Source organism: Lissotriton vulgaris, chromosome 10 (genome assembly GCF_964263255.1).
Source record: "Lissotriton vulgaris chromosome 10, aLisVul1.2, whole genome shotgun sequence".
Lineage (NCBI taxonomy): Eukaryota > Metazoa > Chordata > Amphibia > Caudata > Salamandridae > Lissotriton > Lissotriton vulgaris.
In genome coordinates this window covers 516,166,673-516,181,139 of record NC_141698.1, presented here as the reverse complement: position 1 = coordinate 516,181,139, position 14,467 = coordinate 516,166,673, and positions in this window count along the sequence as shown.

The window sequence follows — 14,467 nt, the reverse complement described above, 5'->3', positions numbered from 1 at the left end:
GGAAGATGTATGTGTCACAAGTGCTCCCTGGGTATGTTGGCACTGCATCTGTGATGACATTATGGGCATTACATACCACCTGGATGATGAGTGAATGGGCATTTTTCCTATTTCTGAACAGATATTCAATATGTGCATTAGGACATATAGTAACATGTGTCCCATATACACACTCTAATACATGAGGATAGTTGGCAATCCAGTAAACATTTAATTTTGTATAGTGTATTTCCTCAGCATTCCTGGGAAGGTATATGTAATTGTTCAGGTGTAAGAGCTTGCCATCCAAAAGCCACCTAAAGAAACATGCCAATGCTTCTTGCGGCACCCCTCCAGCTACAACAATGACCCCTTAGTAGCTACCTGAGACCAAAAGGTGCATTTCTCATTATACTTGCACATGCATTGGGATGGAACAGCTGCACAGTGTACTGCTTTCTAGATGTGGTTTAAGCATATCTATCACATCTGACATCACTGTGCTACTCAGGCTGTATTTCTCATCTATTTTCTCTTCTCTCTGTTGAAATATGGTAAACCTGATTCTGGAGATCCTCTCCTCTCTCTTCCTCCTCCTATGCTGGGCAGCCAGGAATCACCTCCTCATCGCAATCACATGAAGTGCAACCATTGTGGAAACCCCTGATGCATTCTCGTCAATTTTTTATAGTTTGCACACAGTTACCACCTGAATATAATCAGTGAAAATTTGTAACACCCTCGAACATATGGTTTGCGACTCAAAAATACAGATTCTATATTTCCAAGTCGCAAAAAACAGTCACTAACAATACGCTGCATCACTATTTTCGGATACTAAATGGCATTCGTACATACCAAAAGGCCACTCTTTCAGCTGAAAATAGATTTGCGACCAATTTGTGACTTGTTAATCGTTCGTACATCTGGCCCTAAATTACTCCGTCCCCATGACAGATGGCCACCTGACTAATTTATGAATGACCGCCATGAGGATCTTTTCCTACCAACATATAAATCAATCCCTTAGTCTCTGGAATGGAAGTCAGAATCCTTCAGCAGGGTAAGGTAGCTGGCTGTATCCAGTGAAGTCCCTGCTAAGTCACATAGGGATGGAGCGAGGTTGAAGCCATAGGTTTTGGCAGGAAAAGCTCCAAATAAGAATAAAGAAATTTCCCACCCATTGAAGTCCTCTTGTCATCTGGATAATTTTGGCGTCTTCACCCATTTCAAGATTTCTACCTTTGGCCTCTTTTTTGAAGCTTGGATCCTTCAGAGGGGCAAGGCAGCAGGCTGTATCCATGAAGATCACACCAAAGTCAGATAGCCATGCCACAAGGATCCTCTGAACTGTATTTCCAGAGAGCAAACAACTCTGAACATGGCCAACCTGATTTTTGTGGCATGGGGGGGTCATGCTTTGGGTAAATTGGCTGGGTAATTGGCCCTGGTCCGCTTGAGGTCTAGAATCCCTAACTTCCTCCAAGTACACATTGTTATAGAAAATCCTTCTGGACACCACTAAGGCTCCCAGGAGCTTTGGGCACTGCACTTACTGCAGCAGAAGTCACTAACAAGGTTAAGTTATCTTCCAGTTGCAGCTGCTTACTGGTGACCCCAGTAAAAAAGTTCTCATGCAGCATTTGAAGTTCCTGTAGCCAGTAGCCACACAGGTAGTCAGCCAACTGACCCTTGTTGTCCACTTCTTTGTTCTAGGTACAGGTGGGAGCAGATCCAGCCCTTCAGGTCTCCTCACAGGTTTTATACATCACGTTCAGTCCTCCTCTGTTTTCCTCAGGTCCTGAAAGTGTTCTTAGAGGTGCCAGCTTTCTATATTTCATTAGCGTGTTAGTGGGATTGTCTCCTGGACACTCCCTAGTCAATGAAGAAATAGTTCCCAGGGGAAACCCTTCCCCCATTTTCACCACATCATTTTGGCCTGACTGCAAACTAACCTACAGTGCACTAACCTAAGGGCAGTCCAAGATGGCATGGGCCTTCTGCCATCAAGCTAGTAGTGTTGGCCAGAAAAGGGTGTGTTTAAAGAAATGAGCAGTTCCCTCCTCCTCAGCTACACCAAACTGTTTCTTGGACTGGCTCCTCATGCCACTTGGCTAGAGCCCAATTGGCTACAGAGGGTCTGAAGATATAAGGCTTGTCTTTACAAGGATGCTGCCTACACTTGATTATGAATGGACAGGCCTCACCCCTATCCCTTTTAACTTAGTTAAAATTTCAACCATCCCAGTTGATCTTAGTGAGCTGTCACGTGACGTCCTCCCAGCCCAACCTGTCACCCAGTCAAAGCCCATGCCTTTGCTCTCTGAGCAGTTTTCACCTCTCATCCAGGACAAGCCCTGGTAGGGGCTGCTGGTGGCAGGCTTATGCAAATTAGCCTCAAGGAGCTTTAGGCAGTAAAACAGTAAATTTCTAAAAGTTATTAAAACAGTGTTTGATCCATTTTTTGAATCCAAATGAGCCAAACAAAGATAATAATCTGTACTCTACTTTTCCTAATAGGATAGCCAGAGTGTAGTGTTATCGTTGCTGTTCCTCGTGAAGTTTCCTCCCTTCAGGAGGAACAGGAAACAGATTGAGAATGTTTGTAAAAAAAATTATTTGTGCATTTCGCTTAGGCATGCGAGAAGAGAGCGTTAATAGAGTGTGACATGTTATGTTTTAATTTATGTTTGATAATTTAGGAGACGGTTGGAGAGCTTACCGGGCAGTTGGTAATTGGATCTGTGCCTGGAGGCTGCCTCGTCTTCATTGTCTGGATTTTCTTTAAATAAACCTTCATTTGAATATTACACGTGTATATCTTTACTACACAGAGCCTTCCACAATGAAAATAATTTTGTGGGCTTGTCACTGTAGGGGTAACATTACATTTCTACATGTACACTTTTAAATTCCAGGCACCCTACCTTGCAGACGATAAGGTCTAAACAGGGGCAAAGGTACTTTCCATTTCAAAACAGTTATTTCGACACATCAGACAACAGGTTTGAACTACAGCAGTCAGGCAACATTGGTAGGCATGATGTCATGTGTTTATGGTCATACTAGTGGATGACCCAATAAGTGTTGCAGTCCACATGTGACCTCTAACTTTCCCTGAGATGGGTGTACTTTCTAGCCCATATACTATGACCTCACAAAAGAGTGAAATATGCCAAGCAGACATTAGTCAATTTATGGCTGTTTTAGGGATCATAGCACATACACTGGGAACTAGACTCTAGCACCTCAATATGCATGGTCTACAATCCAGCAAAAACGATCAGCAAAATAATGGGGGTTCCAATGCAAAAAGGGGCATTTTCTCACAACAACAATGGATTTTGGAATGAAGAAAATAAGTATAACGCAATCGAAAATAGTAGACTAACACTGAGCACACAATCATAAGCAGACTGCATCAGTCCACAGTTCGGCTTGGAAATAATTCCTTGCTGCTGCTGAACCAAGCAACTTTGTCCAACTTGAATCCCACATTACTGAACAACAGGGCATTTATAGCATGAATCTGGGCACTGCCCCAGTTTGTGGTGAGTTCATGTGCATGGTGGACCAAGAACAGATCGGGACTGTGAGCCACATTAGAGAATATGGAAATGTGTTTCACCCAGTGGAGGCCCACAGCATTGATTGATCGACTGCCAGTTTGAACATTTTTAGCTTTTCAAAGTAAAATAATACTTTGCAAAAATATTTGCTATAGTCCTATACATGACATACATTGACCCCACTGTTAACATACAAGTCACAATTTACATTAGATAGATCATAACTAAATTATTTGATGGTAACCCCAAAAGGACAGAGGCTATTTGGTGCCTTCGGCTTATGTTTGGGTCACACGAATGGGTGTAGCTGGTATTTTGTTATTTGTTTATTTCTCTCAGACAGCCTCATAATAGACAGATTATGTGTGCCTGGATGGGCCATCTACTGGCAGAATGTAGGAGCGCAGCTGGGTGCAACCCCACTTGCAAATGAATAGGCTGTGCCCTCCCATCACACAAATGATCTGTCACCACTGTATTGATCATGCAGACAGCTTGGAGCCTGGGCAGTAGCGGCAGGAAGATTCAAGGATTTCAAATAGACTTCTTTAGAAATGTCTCCTTTTCAAAATGAGCACAAGATATAAATATTGGGCCCAACTCTTCAGTACGCCCCTGGACCAGTGGATGCCCCAAAGAAGGATTGCTGTGCTGCTTTGCTGCCAGAAGGATTGCCACTCTGCTGCCCTTCTACTCTGGTGCTCTGTGGCCTGCTGCTGTGTTTCCTGAGAAGGAAATCGGAACCTGTACCCCTGATCCCAGGCTGAAGTGACTCCAAGGGTCTGCAGCCGACCTACAGTTTTGAGGGACAGGGACATACAAGCTTCAGAGGCTCCCTGCAACTGCCCAGCTGACATGCCGATGTGCCTGGGTCCTGCTGGCCTCTGCTGGAGTGTGTTTGTGACCTCCAAAAGTTGCCCCTGAGGTCCTGGACTCTTGTTGTGGCCTCAGTTGAGCTCCTCTGCAAAAGAGAAACTCTGAGTTTTTGGGCTCTTTACAAGCATGAAGGGGCCCATTTGATCTTGCTGCCCATGCCGTCCGCCAATGCAGAGTTCTGGCAATCCCAAGTCTTCGTGCCACAGTGACCGCCAGCAAAGACCATCAGCACAAGATCTGCAATACAACATTGACAGCTCTCTGTGACCACCAACAAGAAACTACAGCAATGACCAACTGCGGCTCCCAGCCTGCTTTTCACAATACATCGATGGCCATCCGTGATGCTCTTCCTCCTTCGTGCGGCCCCTTCCACCGCAAAAGGAACTCTTCGTGCTGGACCTTGAAGTTAACTATTTCAGCAGGAGTAATCTGGTCCCTGTATCCAGCCTGTGCTCCATCAGCCTGTCAGCCTAAACTTATGAGTTTCACCAAGTCTTGCACAACCAGATACTCGCGAGTGGTGCATTGTCCTTTTAGGTGCTTTATTTACCTGAAATCTTTAAAATTGCATATCATTGCTTCTACTGAATTGATGTTTGCTATTTTGGTGTCAAATAATTTATTACATTTTGCTCTATTTTACTGAATTGGTGTTGGGTTTTTCTTATGTTGTATTTTCACTTTATATCTGAAGTGCTGCATAAATACTTTGCACCTTACCTCTAACTTAAGCGAAATTCTTTTCTACCAAGCTGACAGAGGGTTAAGCACAGGTTAATTTGGGGTTTGCTTGTGTTTCACCCTGACGGAGACTGTGGTAACTGCTTGAGTAGGGTATCACCTCCCTCAACCAGTAACCCAATTTCCAACATTTTCCATAACTGAAGTAATTATTGTTCATATAAATGACATTTTTCAAATGATCTGGGTGTGGTAAGTGGTGCATATATTTCAGGGGTATAGATCTTTAAATTATTTGTCCCTTAAAGATTCAGGCACATTGACTCAAGACATAAACACTGTGCCCTCTCTTTTTACAAATCTGACCAATCAAGCCAGTACCTGGGGGTGTATCATAGCAACCTTGACTGCCTTCTCATTAAACAGAGTTTCCTGTTAAAGCATATCTGCCTTTGTGGAGAATGGCCCTAGATTTTTGCATTAAGACTACTCTGTTTCTGAAACCTATGCTGTGACTGTGTTTCTCTGAGTCTCACTTATTGTAAGTTCTGCAAAAATGGTTTTCAATGCTGCCACTGACCAGATTTAAAAATAAAAAAGGTCTGCTGCTCTGTGGCTGGACTAAGAGGCTCTAGGTTGACTGCACATGATTACCTGTGTACAAACGTGTGCAAATGTGCACAGGCTGAGCGAGCGGCACTACTGTCTAACTAAGCCTAGTATCAGTGCACAGGTAGATTGTCACAATAATTTACCTCATAAATTGTTTATGGCCTGTGCAGACCTTCTAATTTGATTGTGAATTAAAAAATAAAAGTCTTAATTTCCTTTTGTCCATAGGGAGAGTCATTAGTGCTGCATTGACATCTGTAGCTCTTTATTGTATTTATGCTGTAAGCGAAAGCTGCACCAAAGTAACAGCTTCGTGTCGACAGATACTAGAAGGAAGTTTAAATTGTATTTCCCTAGGTAAACAAAGGCCCCAAGTGCAAATTATAAAAATACTTTCCGCACATTTCTACTTTGAATTTGTTAATATTTTCTGAGACAGTCCTTGGCTAGAATATACCTAGGTCGCCAAGTGAATTTAACTACTGGACAGCAGGGAGATAAAACCTTCCCCAAGTAACAGATCTATCTGAAAGGTATTAAGCCGGATGCTGGAGGAGGAATAGACTTGGACTAGAATATGCATAGACATTATATTCACATCGCCTGAGAAGGCTAGACATATGCAGCACTAGAGAATTAAAGGGCGGCAGCTAGAACTTTGAAACCAAACATAGGGGGTGCTGTCCATTGATGCTTTCAAGGGAAGGGTGAGGCTGCTGTGGAAATTTAAGGGTTAGGGATCTTAAAGAGCTGTGATGGCTGACCACTTGAAATTACTATTCTGAAAAGGCACAAGATGTGGTGCAAGAGGGAATGAGCAGAACTAGAATGTTGATGTGTGGTAGTTGGGTTTGGCAGAGGTGGCTTTCCACTCCACCTTACAAAATCCTGCACAATGGAGAAACTTTTGAGAACATTCTGGGAAATGGTTTGAATTACAGTGGAAGAAGAAGAAGACCAAGCAGGAAGAGAAAGGACTACTGACTCCTGGTGATAAAAGGGACTCGACAACTCTAGACATCTGCTAAAGACAGGGACACAAGGACTTTTAATTTCCAATGAAAAGGAGAACTGAAGGACTTCTGACTCAAGATGACACCTAGGGAATAGGGTTTGACTGTAGGGCCGGTAGTAGGGGCTTCCCCACTCCCTCTGGGGGAAACTAAAGAGGACCTTTGAGGGTAGGGTTTCCTTGGAACTTCAGTGGACTATTCCAGTGTGCAGGTGACGCCCAAAGACTTGCGATTGACATGCAGATACCCCCCAAGTGATCAGAAGGCCAGGAGGCCTGTGTGGTGCTGACAGAGATGTTAATCTTCTTTGAGGGCTGTAGGTGCTGCTGAGAAAGATCCTGGATCAAGGAAAAGTATCATGAGCCCACACACAGGAGCATATCCTGGGTCTGATGAGTGCAAATGGCAGGAATCTAGGCCCTGAGCTCTCCATGATTGGATGGAGAGCAATTGAAAAACCGGTACCAGATGACTTATAAGTTTTAGAGGCCTCAACGCCTAAATATAACACTCCTTGTGGATGAAGCAAGCCACCAGGAGTAAAACACAATTCCCCATTACAAAAAAGAGCCACAGACCCAAAAAAAAGTCTCTAATGTATGCTGCCCAGTAGACCCCCAGTGCTTCTGTGCCTAAGTAACCCCATCAGAGCCAAAGTATTTTCTACAAAGTACTGAGGCTGACCCTTGGGTTGTTGACAAATGTGGTGGCCCTCTGTGAGAGCCATTAAAGTCCTGGGGAGTGAATTTTCCTGGGAGCACTGGAATCCATATGACCCGTGGAACCCCAGGGCCTTCCTGTGGTGTCCCATGAGGGGTGACATTAACACAGTAGCAGGACAGCAGATGAATCTTTTTACCCTTCTCACATTTATGTTGACAGGTGAGAGAACAGGAAAAGGAGGACGTTGACTCCAGGGCTGGCACACAGATGCTGTATCAGACAGTGGTCATCCGCGCATCACAGTGCGATACCTTGGTGTCCCAGAAGTGGGGCAGGGACACCCTATTGACAAGAAAAATTCACCTGTCAGTGAGCACTTGATTAATGAAAAAACAAAGAATAGGAAAGCATAGCCTCTGGGCAATAAATCTCAGATAAGCTGTTATGCTGAGCTTACTAAAAATACATAATGAGTACAATGATGCCCCATGAGGGCTTGGTCACAGGTAGTACAAATAATCATGTGCAAAGTCACTCATGGATTGCTGTGGGAGACTAAAGAAGTCCCCTTTCCATGTAACCTGGACCTACTCATTCTATGTATCAATAAGAGGTGAATTGTTGACTCTGGAGGAGTTTTACTGTGTTGTTGTACACTTGTAGCTGAGACCTTTAGTCTTATGGTTTTGGGGTACATAGATTTTTGTTTTTAGGTACTGTGTTTGCTTTGCAGGTGGTGTAAAATAGAACAATACTGAATTTTAAATTGTTTATTAGCCATAGCAGGAAATTCTTACAGAAACATTTTTATGGTTCTTTCCTGAAATATTTTGAGCCCTGACTTTCATTGATTGAATCCATTATAATAAGTAAGGCGCATGGGGGAGTCGGTTGCTTTTTAGGGCTCAAAGCTTCATGGTGTGCTGATCATTAAAAGTGGCTCCAATTCAAGGGGTCAGAATATATTTAGGGCCTCATTTATCTGGATTTGGCGTAGGGCAGCGCAGCATGTTATCCTGCTCCGCTGCCCTACGTCAAAGTGAAAGGGCAGGTATGCACCGCATTTATCCGATATGGCACATTCTTGTCCTTTTCCTCTTTTCTGGTGCAGTTTCGGCAGCCTAATGCCAATGCAGGCACCCTTGCATCATAGTGCAAGGATGCTTATGTTATCTGAAAGAATATTTCTGTTCAGAAAGGGGCACCTTCCTGCACAAAAACAATCCTGAGAGTCTTTTTCTCCTTTCCATGTGTGCTACAGAACGCAGCACACACAGAAAGAGGAAAAAACGAGAAGAAATGAAGTTATTTCTCCTTTTTGCGCCTTCCCTGGCGAGGTGTAAGGTTTTGGTGCATTCCCAGGTTTTCATGGTTTTGCATATTTGGGGAAGCATCAGAATTCATGGGTGTTGCTTAAGGACACCCACCACAATGCATGTGGAATGTCTCCCTAGCACAGTATAAGGCAATGTAGCGATTTGCGATGTGTTTCCTTACTCCTTATCTATGAGGCCATTCAAAGCCACTTAAAGTGGCTTTTTGTGACTTCATAAATAGGACTCTGTAGTTGGAGTCACCGATGCATCACAAAAAGTGACACTACTGTGGCCAAAGTGGCTCATATACATGCACCTTAGTAGGTTACCTAACAGTGGAATCTGCTTTTAGTGTGTGCCCCTGTTGATTGTTAGTCCCTTTACAGCGTGTCACCACTGGCTATTCCAACAGCCATTCCATATATATATATTTATACATTTAGGTGTATTAGTTAGTAGCGTGTGAAATAAAGTACTTTCCCTTTTTTGTAGGAAATAAGACTGACTAGACAGTGATTTATTTAGTCTTGTTGTATGTGTTTCGGAGAGCTCAATTTCAAGCCCACAGCACCTCGCCTGAGTATACACTGGTCTTCTCCTAATTACAATCCTGAGGATAAAGTGCCAAAAAGGGGTAATTGGTTCCCAGTAAAGGCCTCTGCAGAAATGAGGCCTCAGAACAGAGGTAGTAAAAGACCCAATTTAGCACAAATGGGACCCATTGCCACGTGTCTGTTCTAGGAACCTATGACCACCAATTATTGACAGTTTTGTTCGGAGAATTTCATTTGGTACAGAACAATCACATCTCTTCCTGTTCTCACGTAAACTGCAGTCTTCAAATTGGAACAATCTGAAGGTCCATTGCATATTTAGGGAGTTTATTGCAGGCTGATAGGACGGATATCTGTCCCCGAAGCACTGGAACCAGCTACATTGCAACATTCAAAAGATTCAAAATATTGAATGTTACCTCTGTTTCCACAAGGAACTTAAAGCATACTTCTTCTGTCATTCTACCTTCTTTTGCAAGCGTCTGCCTTCTGTCTCGCCTGCCCATCAACATCTCCCCCATTCTTGTCCTGCACCAGGAAACATGTTTTTAAAGCTCTGCACTTTTTAAAATAAATAAATAAAAATCGCACAGAATAAAGAAAGTAAGAAATACAGAACCTAGGGGCATATGTATCAAAAAGAGAATCGCAAAATGCAATGTATGTAGGATTTGCTAAAAAATGTGTGAATCCCACATATTCCTTATTTGAGAATCGCAAATTGAGAGTCACAAATAAGGAATACCTTCCCATTCATTCCTATGGGCTGGGAGGTCTATAGGATTGAGTGGGAAGAAAATCTCAATTTGCGATTACCATTTAGAGAATCGCAAATTGAGAATGCAATTTCAAGGTTTCAAGGTTGCCAAAAGGACACCCTGTTGCACCCCTAAAATATGCTTGTGAGCACATTGTGCGCACATACATGCCGTAAGGGTATGTATGTGCAAAATATGGCACTTAAAAAAAATCAAAAAAGTGATTTTTTAAGAAAATCGCAAATTACCACCAACTTGAAGATGGTAATATTTGCAATTCCCTAAGGCCAAGTAGCAAAATTCTGGTAATTACAGAATTGCATTTAAGGAATCGCAATTTGCAATTCCTTAATTGCATTTGCAAAATAGAGAATCACAAATTTTGTGATTCTCTATTTTGTGATGTCCTTTTGTGATGATACATCCCAAAAGGCTTTTTCCCATTCGCAAACGGGCAGATTCTAAGAATCTGCCCATTTGCAAACGGGAAAAAGGCTTGAGACATATGGCCCCTGGTATATAATACCTATTGAAGAGGACGTTTGAATAGTTAGTGTTTGTTGTTCTGTCGTTAGAAATAACATAAAGAGAGCTAAGTCAAAAAATGTGTAATGTCAGATGTACAATAAGAAATTAAAAGTATGAGAATTCAACCTGTTGTGAGGTGTATGTAACAAATAGTATGTAATAACAAGTATTTCTCAAATGAAGGTTGTGTGCACCTAATGATTGAATCTATTTTGTAAAATTGTTGTGATACAAATAAAAGTAAAATTGTAAAAAAAAGAGCTGCCTGGCTGACAGCAGCTACAATAATAGATTGCTGCTGATTGACTAAACTGTTCTACCACCTTGAGTTTAAATATTAGGTCATTCCGCTGGATATTGAGTACGACATAACCAACAATGGTAGCCAGTGGGCCCTGTACATCATTTTTTTTAAGCAAATCTTATTTGTTGCAGGTACAATTAGAGAGATCGGGCATGATTTAGAGTTTGGGGCTGGGTACTCAATTGCAAACATGACAGATATCCGTTCTTCAGTGTTACAGTTGCATTAGGGTATAATAATTAATAATAAGGCTGACAGGTTATCCGTCACATGTGTGAAGGAGTAACCATCTGCCCAACTTTAGATCAGGCAGTTAGCTTCTAACTGAGATAATGTGAATTGATTGTAAGTCCATGACGAGCATCACCCATAATAGAGTGAGATCATTATACCTCAAGTTAATATACAATGTAGGTATTATTGTGCTGAGGCAGGAGAAACCCATGTACTAACCATACTTCCTGACCCTGTCTGCCCTCTCTATCTAGCCCGCCAGGAAACCCTAGTGCATTCTCCTTGTATTTATTATAGGACACCAATCTCACCAGTATTCTAGTACCTCTAACCTAACATATACCCTATTACTCTACCTCTTTCAGTACCCCAGTACCTCTAATCCTATATACCCAATACATGTCTGTAGCTTAGTTCTTCTTCCCATGCCTGCACCTTACTATCTCTATTGCTTCTTAAACAACACCCTATGCATAACCCAGTACCTTTATCCTCACCCCTGGTTTCCATTTTCCTTTTTCCCCTTTTCTCCTAACTTGCTTTATTGTACCATTTTGCTGTGCTTATGCCTCCTCTTTTTATCCAGCATGCAATTTCACCAGCATAAAGTCATCCGGCTAGCATTATTCACTGTGTTTTTTCTCCAAAATACAGTAGCGTCCTTAAAATATCCGGTGAGAGACCATACACCTTTTGTAATGCTCATAAAATAGTCTTTTCTTTTGCCTAGGACTGTCAACGATATCAGGAGCCCAATTTCTTTGTGTCTAGCAATAGAAGTATTTGGTGGGGGTCATATTGACCTCACCACTATATGTCCAAGATAGAGTACAATGCTCCTACAATTGCCCGAGTCTTTCTTTGCTACTATTCCTAGTGACCGTACCATTTTATATCCAAGACAGATTGCAAAACACCTTCTTGGACAAGCATTACTCAAGGTAGTGATGTCTTTATCTAAGCCAAAAGGCATGTGTTCTATGACAAGGATTCAAGACTTTCCTAGTTCAATAATCAACGTTGATCACCTAAATCTGACATAATATACAAACGTAAAGATAGAGAAGTGTCTACCTTAGAGTATTTCCAGTTAGCAAGGAGGACGTATGGCTCTCTCGCATAGGTAAAAAGGAAAGACTGGGAATTACAAAACTGGGAATCCCTTTTCAAATCAGTGAGGCAAAATGAAAACCAAGCTATTTGGCATATTGTGGCAGAAGGGACAACCCATATTTAGAGAGCAATATTAGCAGTAACATATGGGGGGTTATTTACAAGCCCCTTATGCCGCCGGTGCATCACTTTTTGTGACCCAACAGCGGTGCATGTTGCTGTACTTTATTTACAAGGACATGTACAGCCACCCTGCATGGCTTTTCCTGTCCTTGTAAATATGATCCCTATAAATGCATGCAGCAATTTGCGTGAACGGTGTGTGCCATTGGTGTTGCTGTGGGTGTTCTCACACAACACCCATGGCTTCTACCACATTTCCAGATTTACGAGAAATTGTAAAATTAGAAATGCATCAGAATGCTAAACCTTCCAGAGGATGCGTAGGAAGGCGCAATGAGGAGAATTTTTTAAATTTTTTTATTTCTCCTAGTTTTTTCCTCTTTCCATGTGTGGTGCATTCTGCGGCATGCATAGAAAGAGGAGATCACCTCTTGTGATTGTTTTTTTGCAGGACTGTGTTCCTTCCTGCACAAAAACAATCTCCCCACAACACAGGCAACCTTGCGTTGGTGCATGGTATCCAATTGTGCCCCAGCGCAGGACGGAGCAGAGGGATCCGTCATCTCATTGTAGATATGACGCATCCCTGTGCTTTGTTAATGACTCAGTGTAGCGCAGCAAAATGGCTTGCTGCATTGTGCTGAGTCACTTTGTTATAAAGAAGGCTTATGTTCTTTTTGATTTTTGCTGACTTTTCTCATATCCATGCAGTTTTGCTGAAAAAAACAATTATTTAAATCACTGCTCTCCAGACATCTCCACTTGCTTGTCTATTGATGTGGACCTGTTTAGAAAACAGTTGATAAACTAGGCATTGTAAGGAAACAAAATTGAAAAGGCAGAATATCTAGACAAAGTTCAGTTATACTTCTGCCACACATTGCCATATTGAGTACAAACTGTCTCTATATACTAATGAAGGGTATCCTCTCCAGGAACGTTCCTTATGGCTCAATACTGGGTGCAGACCTGTTTCTGTATTTAAAAAAAAAGGTTTGTATTACTTCCCTGAAAACTAACACCAATAAGCCATATGGATTAATCAAAAACAATATGTAGAAAAATCTTCTTGAACTGGCTCTTTCACCAGGACAGTTGCACCCCTGACCGGGCCAACATGACTGCCAAGGCATCTGCAGCCCACCTGGATATTGCATTCACTTAGGAATTTCACGGTTCCCGGCAAGATCCCTCAGAGAGAGCAGGGGACCCCTAGCTGCACAGGTTGACCCTGACTGTTCTCCCAGATAGTCAACTTGCTCTTGGTGGGATGTCCCTCCTTTTACGGTCATGCCAGGCTTTTCCTCCTACACAGTTTCTCCTTCTGCAGGGCCAGGAAGCTTACTTTCCTTTCTCAGCAGGCAAGTAGGCAGGCAGACAGGCTTTCAGGCACAAGACAGACCCTCAGCTCCACCAGCAGAAGGTGCAAATATCATGTAATGATATCAAGCAGGCAGACATAGAACCTGATCACATAGCCCTCCCTTCATTGTTCACAAAAGACTTGGAACTGGAATAAAGTGGGTTGATTTGGGTCACACTTTTATACACAGTTTCTGGAAAGGGGTGGTGGAAGTACAGTCTAAACCTCCAGAACTGGTTGATGAAGTGGTTCCCTTTTGAAGTCTCTTTCTCAGACTGCTCATCAGACATAGGGCCTGATTCCGATACAGTTAGGAAGGCCTCCTAACGACATTTGCTCCACCCAAATCGGATCGGGAACATGTTTTTCCAACCGACTTAGAAAGGTTTCTGACTGACTGAGTATGATGCGAGTTAGGCTTTAGGAATATTCCAATCCGAACCTGATGGCATTTTGAATAACTGAGCCGTACAGAACCGTACGTCTATAAGGGCCGCGATTCCGAGCACTCGAGTATAATGCTGTATATGGATGTCTTTCCGAATCCTGCCACCGACTCGAATCGGCAGACGGAATCAGACTTTGGGGGCCCATAGTGGGCTTCCCTGCACTCAGAGCCTTCCCAATTGGGCTTATGGGAGTACCCATACCCCCCTTACCAGCGATGCAGAGTGTGGCAAGCACCAGGGGGTGCCTGCCTCAGGGTGCCCGATTTCCCCCAGCCACACCTTTCTTCAACAAAAGCATGTGCATTCAGTAAGAACATAGGTTCCCATTG